At 44.5% G+C, this 19521-nt stretch overlaps 5 non-coding genes across 5 annotated transcripts; 3 read left to right on the forward strand and 2 right to left on the reverse strand.

Moving 5' to 3' along the window:
• The first annotated feature begins 2317 nt into the window (after window positions 1-2317).
• Window positions 2318-2389, forward strand: trnah-gug (transfer RNA histidin (anticodon GUG)). Its single transcript has one exon. It is a non-coding gene; the product is annotated as a tRNA-His (tRNA).
• Window positions 2390-4351: 1962 nt separating this feature from the next.
• On the reverse strand, window positions 4352-4463 carry LOC125994050 (U5 spliceosomal RNA). Its single transcript, XR_007490481.1, has one exon. It is a non-coding gene; the product is annotated as a U5 spliceosomal RNA (small nuclear RNA).
• A 1401-nt stretch (window positions 4464-5864) lies between these two features.
• On the forward strand, window positions 5865-5946 carry trnas-gcu (transfer RNA serine (anticodon GCU)). Its single transcript has one exon. It is a non-coding gene; the product is annotated as a tRNA-Ser (tRNA).
• A 4935-nt stretch (window positions 5947-10881) lies between these two features.
• Window positions 10882-10991, reverse strand: LOC125994034 (U5 spliceosomal RNA). The gene has a single exon (XR_007490476.1). It is a non-coding gene; the product is annotated as a U5 spliceosomal RNA (small nuclear RNA).
• Window positions 10992-19197: 8206 nt separating this feature from the next.
• trnat-agu (transfer RNA threonine (anticodon AGU)) lies at window positions 19198-19270 on the forward strand. Its single transcript has one exon. It is a non-coding gene; the product is annotated as a tRNA-Thr (tRNA).
• Window positions 19271-19521: the final 251 nt, after the last annotated feature.

Consider the following 19521-nt stretch of genomic DNA (forward strand, 5'->3'; position numbering starts at 1 on the left):
GAGACAGACAACCAATCGCACTCACACTCACACGTAGGGACAATTTGGAGTCTTCAATCGGCCTACCAAGCATGTTTTTGGAATGTGGGAGGAAACCGGAGTGCCCGGAGAAAACCCACGCGGGCCCGGGGAGAACATGCAAACTCCACACAGGGAGGGCCGGAGGTGGAATCGAACCCGCACCCTCCTAGCTGTGAGGCGGACGTGCTACCCAGTGCGCCACCAAGCCGCCGGACCGGTTACGTGTCAGAAATATTTTCGTGGACCGGCCTTTATATAAATAAATAACACATTTATACACCGTATGTTTCAGACTATAAGTCGAGGTTTTTTTTCATACTTTGGGTGGGAGGGCGACTTTTACTCAGGAGCGACTTATATGTGAATTTTTTCACAAATTTTTACTTTATCATTAACACTTTACTTATTTACTAGTATAGTTGATCACTTCACATGTTATTTTCACTTTTTAACCGCATGAGGGGGCACTATGGCTGTGGAATAATTGGAGCCTCACTGACAATGAGTTCCATTTACTGACTTCCGAAGTCGGGAGATTTAGTGATTTGGAGTTATACAGATTATTCGATAAACTTGTTATTTATTTTATAGTTATTTGATATGTAGTTTATTTAGAGTAGCAACGTGTATGTTGTTAGACTTCAGTAGTTTCCGATTTTTTAGGGAGGCCGTGAAGGCAGCAGGGCGTGGGGGGGGCGGAAAGAGCGATCCTGGGCGCTTGCGTGTGTTGGCTCACATGTTGAGCTCTTGATTTGTGAAATAAAGAGCCGGCCTGTTACCAAACCCACGTCTTGCCTGGTACTTCTGTAACGCTACGATATAGTTATATATGTAGATCTGTGGAATAATTGGAGCCGCCAACTGAAAATGAGGCTGACATCAGCGCCACACGTAGGTCCGGAATCGACAGCTGTTTATTTTGGGGTTTTTTTTACACATAGGATGAATATTCCGGTGGATTTAATGATTTGGAGTGACACGGATGGTTTGTTAAAATTGATGTTTATATTACATTTATTTGATATATCTAGTCTGACGTCCGTGGCACACGTATTCTTTCCGGCGTCAATTTTTTTTTCTTTTTTTTTTTTTCTCAAGTGACACGGAAGACGAAGATTCTGATGGATTTATTGATTTGGAGTGACATGCATGGTTCGATAAAATAGTTGTTTATATTTTTGTTATTTCATACATAGTTTATATATTGTTATATGGGCCTGTAGCAAAATTTGAACTGCAACGCGCCGCTGACATCGGACTTGTTGACTTGACTTAAATCACTGACATTCAGTCTTCAGGTCCATGTCACATGGGCTACCAATCGGAATATAATGGGGTCAGCTGGTCTAGTATGGGGCTCATTGGTGCAGGGGAATGATTCTTGCCTAGGGTTCTTTGATTACCCGGGTAAAACTCCCGGACGGGCTCTTCTTTGAAACACTGTTGTCTATCGTTGTGTGGAGTGTTTGACAGGCCAATGTTACACAGAATGTAACATGGTCTGCAAGCTTTCTTTGAGGCTCGTTGGTCTAGGGCATGGGTGTCAAACTCATTTTTGTCGCGGGCCACATTGTAGTCAAAGTTTCCCTCGACGGGCCATTATGACTGTCAACCCAAATAAATAAACGCCTCATATTATATACAGTATAAGCTACAAAACAAACTGACAAATAATTGCTTTTTCAAATCAGACTCGTGGAAACTTTTCACATATTTCAAAAATAATTTTAAGAAGATTCTTAAAAGTTCCGACAATTTGCAATGTTAGTATGACATAGATTTAATGCACAATTTGTCATTGCGGGCCACAGAAAATGATACGGTGGGCCATAACTGGCCCCCGGGCCTCGAGTTTGACACCAGTGGTCTAGGGGTATGAATCTTGCTTTGGGTGTGAGAGGTCTGGGGTTTAACTCCCAGATGATCCCTTCGTTAAAACATTGCTGTTGATCAACTAGCCCCATTTCATCTGAGGTGCATGTCACATGGGCTGTCAATTGAAACGAAACGGGTTGTGTTCATTTACCTTGGGTCTCTTGAATCTGTTGTTTCGATTCTCATCACTTGAATCTGCCGTCATGTGTCATCCATTGCGCCACTCACCCTACAAGACTTTATCGACTGTAAACTTGTGTGGAAAACTGTCATTGTCCAAAGGAAGGCTGTTTAGCAACAGCGACCAGCAGACAAATTCAACAAGGTCATTTGATTATACCATAACCCGGATTCGAATCGAACATTAACCACTACACGATCATGGCCTGTATGCAGTAGCGTTAATAAGATGCACATGTTGGCCATGATCGTATAGTGGTTAGTACTCTGCGTTGTGGCCGCAGCAACCCCGGTTCGAATCCGGGTCATGGCACACTCCAATTACTGTGTGGAATTTGTCCCTTTCTTAATATTGCTAAACAGCCATCCTTTGGACAATGACGATTTTCCACACGTTTGCGGTCGATAACCTTAACTTGTAGGGCGAGTGGTGCAATGGATAAAGCATCATGGCGTATTCAAATAATGTCACCCATTTTTTATTTTATTTTTTCATTTTTGCAAAAGCTTACAAGCCACATATTCCCGTGGGGCTCGTGGAGCAATGGATAACGAACGCATCTGTCTACAGATCAGAAGATTCCAGGACTCCTGGCCAGCTCACATGCCATTTTGTGGTCAACATTAGCTATGTGTAATTTCTGTGAACTATTGGGTTGAAGTAACTCACAGACACTGTCAACCAATAGTCTTTCCAATTTTGTCTCATCTCGAGACTTAGGGATCATCGGATCTGCGTAGTTATTGGATAGTTCCACCAACATTTTAACATCAACAATCTTTCATGGTCTGCTTGAGTGTCGTGGCTGAAGATCCTAGAGAAAAGACCCTAAACATGCAACTGCATGTTGGCCATAATATAGCATTGAGGCGGCTGCAACCCCAGTTTGAATCTGGTTAATAGCCGAATGAACTTGTTGCAGTTATTTTTTATTCACCCTCAACAGTCTTACGTTGGACCATGACAAATTTACATACACGCAAGCTTACAGAAAATGACAACTTCCCGTGGGGCTAGTGGCTCGTTCCTTGCTCTGAACGGACAGCCAAAACGATTCCTAACACTTACTAATCAAGTCCTAACCAATTCCTGTGTGTGTATGGGGGAGGGGGGGGGGGGGGGGGGGCAAAGGAACCAATCAGATGGCCCGAATCCATGCATGGCCGATGACGGCAGTGATCAACACAGTGATATTTGAGAATTGAAATGAAGTTTATAGGATTTGCAGACAGTGTACAATCATTATTTAAACAAAAGTAGGCAGGCGCATACATTTGGAAACCCCAACAGAAAAATGACATCAATATTTAGTAGTTCCTCCTTTTGCAGAAATAACTGCCTCTGAACCAGTGGTTCTTAACCTGGATTCGGTCAAACTCTAGGGGTTCGGTGAGTCGGTCTCAGGGGTTTAGCAGAGCCTCCCTCCACTGCGGAGGTCCGAACACACCTGATTTATAAATTCGTGATAACGCATATCTGAACTGGTCTCGCAAAGGCAACAGCAGAAGTACTACTGATTTGCTGGTATATCATTTGTCGTGAATTCATGCATTGTGTTGGTTTTATTCTTTCAACAAGGTGGTGTCCATGCACTTCTGCATAAGTTCCGCTCTAGTCTTCTGGCCCAACTCTTTCGTACATATGATGACCATGGAAAGTTCTTTGCGAATGATCAATCTTTGCCTTTCATGTTCATCGGGACTACCCTTTTAATAGGTACCTACACTGTGTATTTGGATAGAGACTGCTGAAAGGGGACACATATATGCGTCGTGAACTACATGCATTACTGCGGGTGAAGAAGAGTGAACAAATAAGTCAGCAGACAAGCTTGCCGATTTATTAGTGCCCAGAAGAGCAGCACTCTGTTCCGTACTGTAACCTGCTAGGTTTGTTCCCGGTTCTTTATCTTTAATGCTCGATATGCTAACAGCAATTACCAAGAGGCAGCCTTCACAGTTTAACTCTTTAATGTATGCCAGAATGATCGATGCACAGCTGTGGAGCCCTTTCTGCCAGATGCGAAAGAAGGTCCCTCTCTCAGCGCCAAGGTTCCTGCTCTTATACTACTCTGGGCCGCCTTCCTGCAAGGAGGCGACTCTGCCTAATCTGTATGATAACGTGTGACCTTGTCGTCTTAACTGAGAGCGAATTCTACATATGTGCAAAGGGTGTCATAGAGAAGAGAAAGCTAATAAAGCAAGAGAAGGGTTGCAGCGATATAACGGCATAGCTCAAGCTACCCAGCTAAACACATGTGCCAAAGAGGCCTATTCTAACAAACCGTTGGTGAGAATGGCTAGAGATAGACTCTTATTGTTCCTCCCCACAGAAATCTTTAGTAAAAGGCGAACGATTTATTCGATCTGAAGAGAAAAAAGAATGAGCTGATAATCTGGGTGAAAACGGGCCACCCCACTGCTGGTCTCACCAAATTCACAGGGGGTCTCACACTCAAATTGCAGCAACCATTCCTTCTAATACAAACAATAGACGTTCATAGATTTACTATACTTAGAAGGCCTCAACCTAAATAGAAGGTTTAAACGAACGAGTATTTTGTGTTCATTAATGTCTTTTTTACTTAAAACATTGTTGGCGCACAGGATTGTAGGTATCTGATCGAACACATTCTTTCAAACAGCGATTGGGCGTCTATTTTGAGTATTGAAGGTAAAAACAGTTGTATGTCTTGGTACGTGTACTTTTGATATCAGAGAATGGGAAATGATCCCATCTCTGTGTTTTATTTGAAAACATGTGATTTCATAACGACACAAATCGGGAAAGAAAATACGATCGTAATTTCTCAAATGATTTCTCAAATTTCAGAAGTGCTCTATATCTCTCGTGTCGCAAATAATTGAGGCTTTTGTCGTTGCAGTGGAGGTGAATTTGGAGTGTAATTCACCTCCACTGCGACGGTGGCGTTCGAGATTTGACATTTGAATATAAATCTGTCCGTTACATTCCGATTGGTAGCGAATATGACATGGACCTGAGGACTGCATTTTAGTGATGAACGAATTCTGATTAATATCATAGCCGGTTTGGGCGTGCCCTTTCAGGGTCATATTTTGTTTCTACCGCTGCCTCGTGGCAGCCAGGCCTAAAAAAAGATGGGAACACCTGAGGGAGGGAGTTTCACCAAGATGAATTTGGAAGAACTTTATGAAATAAAGTTGATGTTAAAACATAGGTGGACGTAATGTCTGGAAGCCTGCGTTCAACAGAAGGCTGTTTGGCAACAGTGAACAACGGACAAATTCAGCAAGGTAATTTACTGACGCCATGACCCAGATTCGTTCCGGTGATGCTACGGCCACAACACTATACGATCATGACCAATATGCAATCGCATACAATAAGTTTAGGGTCTTTTCTTTAGGATCTTCAGCCAAGACACCCATGAAAGAATGTTGATGTTAAAATGTCGGTGGAACTATCCAACTGTGCAGATCCGATGATCCCAAAGATTTGGGGTTGAGACAACATTGAAAAAACGTTTTGCTTTGTTTACAGTGTCACTTATTTTGTGGCTTACCTTTTCTTCGTTACACATCTAAAGTATCGTATCATTTTACCTTGCGGCTTATACTACACCGTACATACCATATCACGTCGCCTATTCAACTCATGCATGAGATGCGATGGCTGAAATATTTAGGCGATGGGTTGCTACTCCATTGTGCTCTCCACTCATCATTTCATATCACATCCTCGTCGGTTTCACATTCACATCCAAAGTATCTTGGCACAACATACGTAACATGACTTATCAACACAAGACGAGGTGGCCGAGAGGTTAAGGCGATGGATTGCTAATCCGTTGTTCTCTGCACGCATGGGTTCAAATCCCATCCTCGTCGAAGGCTTGCTTTGAGAGAATATTTGCCGCAAACTAAACAGGAAAGAGGGTTCTTACCTGTGTATGTGTTTTGAACTGTCGCTTCTCTGAGAATCTTTGACCACAAACTGAGCAGGCAAAAGGTTTTTCTCACCAGTGTGGGTTCTTGTGTGTCTTTTGAAGTTTCCCATCTCTGAGAATCTTTGGCCACAAACTGAGTAAGAAAAAGGCTTTTCACCTGTGTGTGTTCTTGCATGTGTTTCTAAATTTACCTTCTGAGAGAATCTTTGGCCACAAACTGAGCAGGAAAAAGGGTTCTTACCAGTGTGGGTTGTTGTGTGTCTTTTCAAGCTTCCTTTCTCTGAGAATCTTTGGCCACAAGCTGAGCAGGAAACATTTTTTTCACCTGTGTGTGTTCTTCCATGTGTTTTTAAGTTTACCTTCTGGGAGAATCTTTGAAATTCTGCTGGAATGTAATGGGGTCAGCTGGTCTACTATGGGGCTCATTGGTGCAGGGGAATGATTCTCGCCTAGGGTTCTTTGATTGCCCGGGTTAAACTCCCGGACGAGCTCTTCTTTGAAACACTGTTGTCTATCGTTGTGTGGAGTCAAAGTCAAAGTCAAAGTCAGCTTTATTGTCAATTTCTCCACATGCCAAAGACACACAAAGAAACCGAAATTTCGTTCCCCCCTATCCCACGGTGACAAGACATGGCTCACAACAGACAAACAAGTAAACAAGTATAACAAAAGCGTGCTGAATAAATAATGAATAAATAACACAACAATAAATAAATAAATAAATAAATAAATAAATAAATAAATAAATAAATAAATAAATAAGAGGAGCAGAAAAAAAAGGAGCAAGTGCGCGTACAGCAGACATTCCCGAAAATAGCGCAACAGTGCCGCACGCTACGCAGAAGGGGGTCGCGAGTTCAGGGCCCTAACAGCCTGGAGAAAGAAGCTGTTGGCGAGTCTGGTGGTGCGGGAGCGCAGGCTCCTGTACCTCTTCCCAGAGGGCAGAAGGTCAAACAAAGAGTGAGCCGGGTGACTCACATCTCTGGCAATCGAGGTTGCCTTGCGGGCGAGATGGGAGGTGTAAATGTCCTTCAGGGAGGGGAGCGAAGCACCAATAGTCTTACCAGCCGTATTCACTATGCGCTGCAGGGCCTTCAAGTTCTGTTCAGTGCAGTTACCACCCCAGACAGCGATGCAACTGGTGAGGACGCTCTCAATGGTGCCATGGTAGAATGTAGACAGGACTGCCTGAGGAGCACATGCACGCCTGAGCTTCCGCAGGAAGTACAGGCGGCGCTGAGCTTTCTTTGCCAGTGACGAGGTGTTTGCGGACCAGGAGAGGTCCTCACTGATGTGCACCCCCAGGAACTTGGTGCAGCTCACCCTCTCCACCACAGCACCGTCGATGATCAGCGGCAGGTGTGTTGTGTGACCCTTCCGGAAGTCAACAATGATTTCCTTGGTCTTATTGACGTTCAGCAGGAGGTTGTTGTCCCTGCACCACGTGGTCAGAAGGTCAACTTCCGACCTGTACCGAGTCTCGTCGCCTTTCGTGATGAGACCCACCAGAGTCGTGTCGTCAGCAAACTTCACTATGTGGTTGTCGCTGTAGGTCGCAGTGCAGTCATGCGTCAGCAGGGTGAAGAGCAATGGACTGAGCACGCAGCCCTGGGGGGCCCCCGTGCTCAGCGTGATGCTGGCGGAGATTTTGTCGCCAACACGCACCACCTGAGGCCTCTGACAGAGGAAGTCCAGTATCCAGTTGCAGAGGGAGGTACTGAGGCCCAGCTCATCGAGTTTGCAGATGAGTCGCTGCGGCACAATGGTGTTGAAGGCAGAGCTGAAGTCCACAAACAGCAACCTCACATATGAGTCCTTTCTCATATGACAGGCCAATGTTACACAGAATGTACCATGGTCTGCAAGCTTTCTTTGAGGCTCGTTGGTCTAGGGCAGGGGTGTCAAACTCATTTTTGTCGCGGGCCACATTGTAGTCAAAGTTTCCCTCGATGCGCCATTATGACTGTCAACCCAAATAAATAAACGCCTCATATTATATACAGTATAAGCTACAAAACAAACTGACAAATAATTGCTTTTTCAAATCAGACTCGTGGAAACTTTTCACATATTTCAAAAATAATTTTAAGAAGATTCTTAAAAGTTCCGACAATTTGCAATGTTAGTATGACATAGATTTAATGCACAATTTGTCGTTGCGGGCCACAGAAAATGATACGGTGAGCCATAACTGGCCCCCGGGCCTCGAGTTTGACACCAGTGGTCTAGGGGTATGAATCTTGCTTTGGGTGTGAGAGGTCTGGGGTTTAACTCCCAGATGATCCCTTCGTTAAAACATTGCTGTTGATCAACTAGCCCCATTTCATCTGAGGTGCATGTCACATGGGCTGTCAATTGAAACGAAACGGGTTGTGTTCATTTACCTTGGGTCTCTTGAATCTGTTGTTTCGATTCTCATCACTTGAATCTGCCGTCATGTGTCATCCATTGCGCCACTCACCCTACAAGACTGTATCGACTGTAAACTTGTGTGGAAAACTGTCATTGTCCAAAGGAAGGCTGCTTAGCAACAGTGACCAGCAGACCAATTCATCAAAGTAATTTGATTATACCATAACCCGGATTCGAATGGAACACAACCATTAACCACTACACGATCATGGCCTGTATGCAGTAGCGTTAAATAAGTTGCGCATATTGGCCATGATCATATAGTGGTTAGTACTCGGTGTTGTGGCTGCAGCAACCCTGGTTCGAATCAGGGTCATGGCATACTCAAATAACTATGTGGAATTTGTCCCTTGCTCACTATTGCTGAACAGCCATCTTTTGGACAATGACGATTTTCCTCACGTTTGCGGTCGATAGCCTTAACTTGTAGGGCGAATGGCGCAATGGATAAAGCATCATGGCATATTCAAATAATGTCACCCATTTTTTTTTTTGTTTTTCATTTTTGCAAAAGTGTTACACACAAGTTTATAAGCCACATATTCCCGTGGGGCTCGTGGAGCAATGGATAACGCATCTGTCTACAAATCAAAAGATTCCAGGACTCCTGGCCAGCTCACATACCATTTTGTGGTCAACATTAGCTATGTGTAATTTATGTGAACTTTTGGGTTGAAGTAACTCACAGACACCATCAAAAAATAGTCTTTCCAATTTTGTCTGATCTCAAGTCTTAGGAATCATCGGATCTGCGTAGTTATTGGATAGTTCAACCAACATTTTAACATCGACATTCTTTCATGGTCTGCCTGGGTGTCGTGGCTGAAGTTCCTAGAGAAAAGACCCTAAACATGCAACTGCATATTGGCCATAATATAGCAATGAGGCGGCTGCAACCCCAGTTTGAATCTGGTTAATAGCAGAATAAACTTGTTGCAGTTATTTTTTATTCACCCTAAACAGTCTTACGTTGGACCATGACAAATTTACATACACACAAGCTTACAGAAAATGACAACTTCCCGTGGGGCTAGTGGCTTGTTTCTTGCTCTGAACAGACAGGCAAAACGATTCCTAGCATTTACTAATCAAGTCCTAACCAATTCCTGTGTGTATGGGGGGGCAAAGGAACCAATCAGATGGCCCGAATCCATGCATGGCGGATGATGGCAGTGATCAACACAGATATTTGAGAAGTGAAATGAAGTTTATAGGATTTGCAGACAGGGTGCAATCATTATTTAAACAAAAGTAGGCAGGTGCATACATTTGGAAACTCCAACAGAAAAATGACAGCAATATTTAGTAGATCCTCCTTTTGCAGAAATAACTGCCTCTAAACCAGTGGTTCTTAACCTGGATTTGGTCAAACTCTAGGGGTTCGGTGAGTCGGTCTCAGGGGTTCAGCAGAGCCTCCACTGCGGAGGTCCGAACACACCAGATTTATAAATTCGTGATAAAGCATATCTGAACTGGTCTCGCAAAGGCAATAGCAGAAGTCACACCGATTTGGTGGTATGTCATTTGTCGTGAATTCATGCATTGTGTTGGTTTTATTCTTTCAGCAAGGTGGTGTTCATGCACTTCTGCATGAGTTCCGCTCTATTCTGGCCCAACTCTTTCGGTGCAGCCGTTGTACATATGATGACCCTGGAAAGTTCTTGGCGAATTATCCATCTTTGCCTTTCATGTTCATCGGGTCTACCATTTTAATAGGTATCTACACTGTGTATTTGGATAGAGACTGCTGAAAGGGGAAGCATATATGCCTCGTGAACTATATTTATTACTGCGGGTGAAGAAGAGTGAACAAATGAGTCATCAGACAAGTTTGCCGATTTATTAGTGCCCAGAAGAGCAGCACTCTGTTCCGTACTGTAACCTGTTAGGTTTGATCCCAGTTCTTTATCTTTAATGCTCGATATGCTAACAGTAATTACCAAGAGGCAGCCTTCACAGTTTAACTATTTGATGTATGCCAGAATGATCGATGCACAGCTGTGGAGCCCTTTCTGCGAGATGCGAAAGAAGGTCCCTCTCCCAGCGCCAAGGTTCCTGCTCTTATACTACTCTGGGCCGCCTTTCTGCAAGGAGGCGACTCTGCCTAGCCTGTGTGATGACGTGTGACCTTGTAGTCTTAACTGAGAGCGACTTCTACATATGTGCAAAGGGTGTCATAGAGAAGAGAAAGCTAATAAAGCAAGAGAAGGGTTGCAGCGATATAACGGCATAGCTCAAGCTACCCAGCTAATCACATGTGCCAAAGAGGCCTATTCTAACAAACCGTTGCTGAGAATGGGTAGACGGGGAAGCCTGTAAGTGAGTCCGTCACTCGCATACTCCATCGCTTCTCGGCCTTTTGGCTAAAATCAAGTGTAGTCTCGGTTCTTGGGTTTGAGGGATTAAGAGAGCTGATCATAGAAGAGAGAATTTTAACCATAAAAGTGGTGCCAAAGAGGCCTATTCTAACAAACCGTTGGTGAGAATGGGTAGAGATAGACTCTTATTGTTCCTCCCCACGGAAATCTTTAGTAAAAGGCGAAAGATTTATTCCATCTGAAAAGAAAGAGAGATCTGATAATCTGGGTCAAAACGGGCCACGTCACTGCTGGTCTCACCAAATTCACAGGCGGTCTCACACTCAAATTGTAGCAACCAGTCCTTCTAATACAAACAATAGACGTTGATAGATTTACTATACTTACAAGGACTCAACCTAAATAGAAGGTTTAAACAAGTATTTTGTTTTCATTAATGTCTTTTTTACTTTAAACATCTTTGGCGCACAGGATTGTAGGTACCTGATCAAACCTTCTTTCAAACAGCGTCACCTATCGATTGGGCGTCTATTATGAGTATTGAAGGTAAAAACAGTTGTATGTCTTGGTACGTGTACTTTTGGTATGAGAGAATGGGAAATGATCCCATCTCTGTGTTTTATTTGAAAACGTGTGATTTCATAACTTTATTCAAATCGGGAAACAAAATACGATCGTAATTTCTCAAATGATTTCTCAAATTTCAGAAGTGCTCTATATCTCTCGTGTCGCAAATAATTGAGGCTTTTCTCGTTGCTGGCATGGTTTGGAGTGTAATTTACCTCCACTGTGATGGTGGCGTTCGATATTTGACATTTGAATATAAATCTGTCAATTTACTTTAGAAAGTAAATGTTGTTTTCTAGAAATCTATACTGAGATGTATGAGGAACAACAATCGGGCGTATTCTTAAAAAGACAGACCTACAGCCGACAAAAAGGTTTTGATACGTTCATATCATATGACGAGTCAGGAACGTGGTAATTCCATATTATTTTGCATTGACTAATTTGGTTAATACAGTTTAGCAAGCAAATGCACAGTTCCATAGTACAGTTAATAACATGCTCAAAAGCATTCAGTGTGTCACAGCACCGCAGACCTAAACTCCATGTACGTACGACTGCGTGTGATTTTTGTTTTAATCAGAAAGACCAGGGGAGAGCGCGAACGCAGTCCACGACTGTTGTGTTTATACGGAGTAGAGATGAACGCGAATGCAACTTCTTTATTCAGCAACTTTTTATTTTCTCCCCACTCATGTCTTACATAGCAGTACAATGCCCCTGGCGCACCACAGAGCCCCCAACTGTCAACATTATTTGAGACCTCCAATAACAAACTATATAATATTATAGTTTCAACATACGATAATACCACATCTCCCTTTTTCCAGGGATCATAGGGTAGACTGCCTTTGTCTCGTCAGACCTTAGAGCAGTGGTTCTTAACCTGAGTCGGCTTCAGGGGTTCGGCAGAGCTGGTATGTCATTGCCCCGCCCCCGCCCCGCGACCCCCCCCCCCCCCCCCCCCCGCCCACGGATGGCTGAACACACCTGAATATCGTGTAAATTCGTGATAACGCATATCTGAACTGTTCTTGCAAAGGCAACAGCAGAAGTCACACTGATTTGCTGGTATGTCATCCCCCCCTATATAGAGGGGTTCGGTGAATGTGCACATGAAACTGATGGGGTTCGTTTAACTCGCCCCCCAAAGAGGGGTTTGTTGAATGCACATATGGACCTGATGGGGTTCGGTACCTCCAAAAAGGTTAAGAACCACTGCCTTAGAGGATTATTCTGCCTCTTGTGTAGAAAGGTCTGTTCCTAACTTTTGCCAAGGTCTTTCAGGGCACCCTGATGGCACGAGTGCCTCTTTTGGGTTGTGTCGCTCTTGTATGCATGTCCTGCAGTTCAGTACCATTTTGTTCACTTGCTGGCTGAGTCCCGGCCACCACACAGATTGACGTGCACGTGATTTACATTCCAGGACACCTAAGTGTCCTTCGTGTAATTTGAACAGCACGTCGTTCCTCATTGCGGAAGGTATTACCAGTCGTGTGTCCTTTAGCATCTTTCACTGTTAATGTGGCTCGCTCCGGCCAGTCATTTTTTAGCGCTGGTTCCTGTTTTGCATGTGCTGGCCATCCTTCCATGCACATGGTCATGACACGCGAGCAGACACTGTCGGCTTTCAACTGCTCTTTCAGGTTTTCTGTATATGATGAGCTGACAGGTAGACTCTCAGTGACACAGTCCACAAATATGTTTGTGCTCTCCATCAGCTCCTGGTCATCAGTGGACATGCGTCATTTTACAGGTTGCACGTGAAAGTGTGTCTGCTGTCCAAAGCGACTTTCCTGGTACGTGCACGATGGAGTATGAGTAGCGCATCACCCTCATCCTGAAACCCTGGATTCTCTGTGGCAAAAGATCCAGTGCTTGGGCTCCAAGCAGGATGAGAAGGGGTTTATGGTCGGTCTCCAGGCAAAACTCCTTTCCAATGAGGAAATCCCGAAACCGTTCACAGGCCCATGTGAGGCCCATGTGAGGCCCAGAGCTTCCTTCTCCACCTGTGTGTATCGTTGCTCAGTTGGAGTGAGTGACCGTGATGCGTAAGACACAGGCTTCCATCCTTCCCCTCATTTCTGAAGAATTACGCCCCCCAACCCATATGATGATGCATCAGCAGATACTTTGGTGTCTCTGCCCGGGTCATACATAGCCAGCACCGGAGGAGAGGACAGAGCTTTCTTTAGGTCTTCAAATGCTGCTTTTGTCCTTTTGGGGCACGACCACCATGCCGGCACACCAATCAGTTGGCTCCTTCACCCGACTAATGACGCCCAGAGCTTCCATGCGCTGGAGCTCTCTCTTGACTTCACCCACCAGTGGTAGTGGAATCCTCCTGGTTTTACTGAATATGGCACGGCACCTGGCTTGACCTTTATGGTGTATGTTTGTTGTAGCTAACCCAGACCGCTGCGCAACTTGGGGTAACTTGCCTTGAAAGTCTCCATGTCTATGCTGTCGACTCGGATAAGCAAGCCAAGAAATGTGCTCTGGTTTTGATCAATATATCAGTGTTTTTTTTCATTTGCCGTTCTCATCCCTGATGTTTAGATCTGCTTCAAAATGAGGCTTGTCATCTTTCTGTGGCAACTGTGATTTTTTTCTGTGGCTCATCACCTGACACCTACCCACAGTTTGCGGTGTATTTGTCTCCCTAGACTCAATATATATATTTGTGTGTGTATATATAAACAGTGATCTCCAAGAACCACCATCATGTGTTTTTTTTTTTAACAACGATTACTTCTAGAACATTCCTTGAAAATAATACGTCCTCATCAGTGAGTTGTTTTAGAACAGGCCTGTCGGCTACTCATGTGGTAGGGGGCTGCCTTTTGCCGATGGGCACAACTGTAGTGAATGCAAACTTCCTGTGTTGCAGAGAAGAACCAGCGGACACACATAGTCATTGCTTTTCTTTTTGTACCTTTAATCAGAAATCTGCTATTGGCTGTAATGAAGATTTCGCACACAAAACGTACCTATATTCCTGGACTTGGACTCTGACTCGGGGACTCGGACTCGGTCGGACTCTGTCATTTTTGCCGGACTCGGACTCAGACTCGGTGCTGATTTTGACCGAGTCCACCGAGTCCGACAATAAAAAAATCACGTTCAATTTTATTTTCATCATGCTGCTCAGAATGCGAGTAGGAATACTGTCCACAGCCCTGCTTACGATCAATGCGGCCACGTTGAGTTGCACTTAGGCTAATGTTTACATTATGTACCAATGTCAAGGACGATTATGTCACCCAGCTTATATCATTGATGTGTTTCGATAGTTGTGGGGTCGTCACTAATTATTTGTGTTTAGATAAATGTCTGAGCTATAATGGTGTAATTAATGATTAAAAAATATTATCTTACATGTCCCGTGTTTCAGAATGGTTATTTAATTGGGCAAGAGTGTTTTCAAGCGTTTTGCCTCATGCCAATGGCACTCAGGGCTAAGGGTGGGCTTCAATGACCATTTTTGTAAAGCCACGCATTTAATACCATGTCAAATAATATATTAGAGTGTAGGTTATGTTCCAATGTATCCACTTCTATCGGTTAAATTGTCAACCGTACATTTATGACTATGCCTCGAGTGATCTACGTTATGAACTAGCACAACTCCGGTGGGGCAGGGAAAATGTTATCGATCCGACGTCCGATTGGAACGTCGCCTCACTTTTACGTCCGCCCTCTCAGCAAGGGATCCTATATAAGCCGAACCAGCCAGTGTGAAAGCAGTTGCGTTCGTTCTGATAGATTTTGATCTAAATTAGCCTTGACTAAAGACGAAGCAGTCACATGAATTAACGGAAAAAATTGACAGCCGGACTGGGACCCGGACTCGGACTCGGTGGTCAAGAGGCCGGACTCGGTGCAAAAATCCGACCGAGTCCACAGCTCTGGCTCAAACCTCATTGAATAAAGTACATAAGCAGACAAGTATATTCACATATTAAATAAATAAAAGAAACATTTTAAACATATAATTATACCTACACACCAAATCAATAAAGAAGACATAACTAGACATTTTTGATAAGTGGTAATGAGAAAGGTTTTTATAACTTTATGATCTGATATATATATTTCTGAGCACTTTGAAATAACAAATGTTTTTTGATATATTGCCTGAATAGCTTAATGACCCTTAAGGAACTGTTCAATGCATGCCTGATGATTTTCTAAATCACGGACACTGCCAAAGTCGTCTAAAAATGTTCAGTACTTGATTGTATCTTATGTTTTGACTAATTCTAGACACCAGTTTTCGATTACTACTGAACGTTCTGGACAGAGGGAAATATTTTGCCTAACAAAGAAAAGATATGGTTGAAAGCATGATTAAACTAAGAATATGATGACGTAAGCAAGTACATGGAGATCAAAAGAACAAACAAACAAAAACATGGTAAGTGGTGAGTACAAACTTTGCATGGTCAGGGAACATTAATAAATAGGTAGATGATGTCACAGCCAAAAGCTCACATAATTTCGTACAAAATGACAAAATTGAAAGAATGATGAATGGATGAGGTGGAACAGTATATGTGCAAGAATGTTTACAGGAAGGTCACTTGGAGATAAAACCAGCAGGTGCCAGAGGGAGACAGCCAAGCCAAAGACGATCGTCAAGGCTGAAAGACGGAAAGGACAACAACAGCCCCCACAAATCGAATCTCCCATAATCAGCACCCAACCCCACGGAACCAGCTCTCACCGAACCAGCATCCACTCCCATGGAATCAAACTCTCCTGTGAACTTGCCCCACCCCAAAGACTCATCACCCATCAAACTCGGCCCACACTGGCCGACTGAATATAAGCTGACCAAAGAACCTTGAAGGTGGCCTTTTCTGAATGGAGACTTTGCGCTCTTGAAAGGCCCAGCGCTGTATTGTACTTTCCTGAAGACAGAGCTTTCTGAACAAGAATTGTGATTGAACTCAACCAACCTGTGTAAGTCTAATTTCTGCTTCAGTGTCTTAGCATTTTCCTAAATCTGAAGAAATCAAACGAGCACACAGTGAGTAAATTGGATAACTGGTGATTGGCAATGACTTTTGCCGTGAGGCGCAGATAGTGCGCTCCCTAAATTGTGGACAAAATCCAACAGGTGCATGAACTCAATCTGTTCTTCAACAGATTTGATTCCGCCTCCCCCCCACCCCTTCACCTCGCTCCGCATCTTTTTCTACCACCTTCGACACTCCAGCCCCCCCGCCAGCTCACCAACCCCCTCCCCCGGAGTCACTCTTCTGTCTCCTGTCTCCACTCCATCACCCCGGTCTTCCGACATCCCCCTCTTCTTTACAGATCTTCAGGTTCACTTCAGAAAGATCAAAGCAGGGAAGACCCCGGGCCCAGACGGCATCTGGCCGAGACTGCTCAGGGATTGTGCGGACCAGCTGAGTGGTGTGGTCAGGTACCTGTTCAACCTAAGCCTGAGCCTGAACAAGGTCCCAGTGCTGTGGAAGACCTCCTGCGTGGTCCCTGTACCAAAGGTGCCATGCCCCAAGGAGCCTAACCACTTCAGGCCTATTGCCTTGACTTCCCACCTGATGAAGACTATGAAGAGGATCATCCTGGGTCACCTGCGTTCACTAGTGGGAGCGCAGCTGGACCCCCTGCAGTTTGCTTACCTGCCTGGTGTTGGGGTGGACAATGCATTGATTTATTTACTGCACAGAACACTGCTTCACCTGGAGGACAACAGGAGCACTGGGAAGATCATGTTCTTTGTTTTCTTCAGCGCTTTTAACACCATCCAGCCGTCACTGCTTAGGGTGAAGATGGAGAAGGCGGGTGTGGACCAGTGCCTGACTGCATGGACAACGGACTTCCTCACCGACCGGCCGCAGTTTGTGAGGTTACATCGCAGTGAGTCCGACGTGGTGCACTGCAGCACTGGTGTCCCCCAGGGTAGGGTGCTCCTTTCCTTTTCACCCTGTTCACGTCAGACTTTACCCACGACACCGCACACTGCCAAATCCAGAAGTTCTCCGACGACATGGCCATTGTTTGAAATGTCGCAGAGGGGAACGATCTGGAATATAGGTTGGTCATCAAGGACTTTGTCAGCTGGTGTGAGCTCAACCAGCATCAGGTGAACAACACCAGCAAGACGAAGGGGTTGATTGTGAGCTTCGGGAGGACAGCACCCATCTTCACTCCAATGAACATCCAGGGATCGGACAGTGAGGTAGTGGAGAACTACAAATTCCTGGGTGTTCGCCTTAACAACAAACTGGACTGGACTGGACTGATCACACCCATATCCTGTACAAAAAGGGCCAGAGTCGCCTCCATCTGCTGAGGAGACTGAGGTCCTTCGGTGTGTGCAGGGCTCTCCTCCGGACCTGCTATGACTCTATGGTGGCCTCGGCCATCATCTACGCTGTGGTCTGCTGGGGTGGGGGCAGTAGTGACCGGGACAGGGGGGGACTGAATAAGATGCTCAGAAGAGCGAGCTCTGTTCTGGGCTGTCCCCTGGACTCCATTGAGGTTGTGGGTGAGAGGAGGACGTTGATTAAGCTTAAATCCATCATGGACAACACCTCTCACCACCTCCATGAGAGTGTGCGGTTCCTGAGCAGCTCCTTTAGCGGCAGACTTTTGCACCCTCGGTGTAGGAAGGAACGGTTCCTCAGGTCCTTCATTCCCTCTGCTGTCAGACTTTACAACATGCATGCCGCCTGATAAAATGAATGTGTTTCGTCTCTACTAGCAGCACTTGTGTTTATCCTTGTCTGTTATTTACCCTTTTTTGTAATTCTGGCACTTGTTTTATTCTTGCACTCGTATTATTATTGCACTGATATGCGCTGCTGTGACAAGTGAATTTCCCTGCTGTGGGATGAATAAAGTTCAATCAATCAGTCAAGAGTTGGTTCAGACTGAAGTCAAGTTTTTGATTTCAAAGCATGACACGTTAAATTGACTATGAAAGGGATCGTCTGATCCGAAGTCAGGTGCCTTATCCATTAGGCCACATCGCCATGTGAAATACTCCATGTTTTCAGTGTGGCCTTGATAAGACTGTTTAACGGTTCCCAACAAGCAAGGATGCCCAATGTGGGAACCGAACCCACGGCCCTGAGTTTAAGAGTCGCATGTTCTCCCCACTGAGCTAACCAGGCTTTTCGACCTTGGAATTGTTTCATTTTTTCATTTTTTTTGAATGGGTTAGGGGAAATAGAGAAATGTTTTAAGTGTGGCCTCTGAAACACATCTATTGATAAGACTAAAGAATCAAAGGTTCCCGACAAGTGTGGGCTGCCCAATATGGGGATAGAACCCACAACCCTGAGATTAAGACTTGCATGCTCTACCACCTGAGCTAACCAGGCTTCTCCTATTAAGAACTGTTTCATTCTTTCACTTTTTTTAATGGGTTTGGTTCACGAAAACCAGAAGCCACGTTTTAAATCTGGCCTCTGAAACACATTCGTTGATAAGACTAAACATTTAAAGGTTCCCAACAAGTGGCAGCTGTCCAATGTTGTCTCTAGTTGGAAACCCCAGCCCGAGTTGGAAACCCTAATTGGAAACCCTTGCCCCAGTTGGAATTCCTAGTTTGAAACCCTACCCGGAGTTGGAACCCTAGTTGGAAACCCTAGCCCTAGTTGGAAATGCTGGCTCTAGTGTGCAATAGAGAAAGCATTTTTTCTTTTGGTTTTTGTCACTTTGTTGCACTGAAAATGGAGATTGGGGGGGAGTCAGCACAACAAAAAAGAAATCAGAAACCAAAACCTTTCTGACAGTATAGAAAAGAATAATAAATAATACATAGAATAAGGTTTACTGTCTGTGAAGTTGAGTTTAATTGAAATGGCCAGTAGTTGAATCAATTTTACAGTAAAATAGCTCTGTAAAACCAACTATTCATGGCCTCGGTAGCGCAGGCGGTAGCGCGTCAGTCTAGTAAACTGAAAGTCGTGAGTTCAACCCTCACACGGGGCTATGTCTTATTTAGTCCTAACCCTAACTCGAGCCCTTGTTGGAAACCCTAGCCCCAGTTGGAAACCCAACTTTGAGAATGGTCAGACAGAAGTACCTTTTTCTTTTGATGAAGTTCAGTTTGATGGAAATGGCCGGTGGTTGAATCAATTTTACAGTAAAATAGAATTTTAAGACAGGTGCCACAAATTCTCGTTGGCGCAGGCGGTAGCGCGTCAGTGTCGTAATCTGAAAGTCGAGAGTTTGATCCTCAC

This window comes from Syngnathus scovelli, chromosome 1 (genome assembly GCF_024217435.2).
Source record: "Syngnathus scovelli strain Florida chromosome 1, RoL_Ssco_1.2, whole genome shotgun sequence".
NCBI lineage: Eukaryota > Metazoa > Chordata > Actinopteri > Syngnathiformes > Syngnathidae > Syngnathus > Syngnathus scovelli.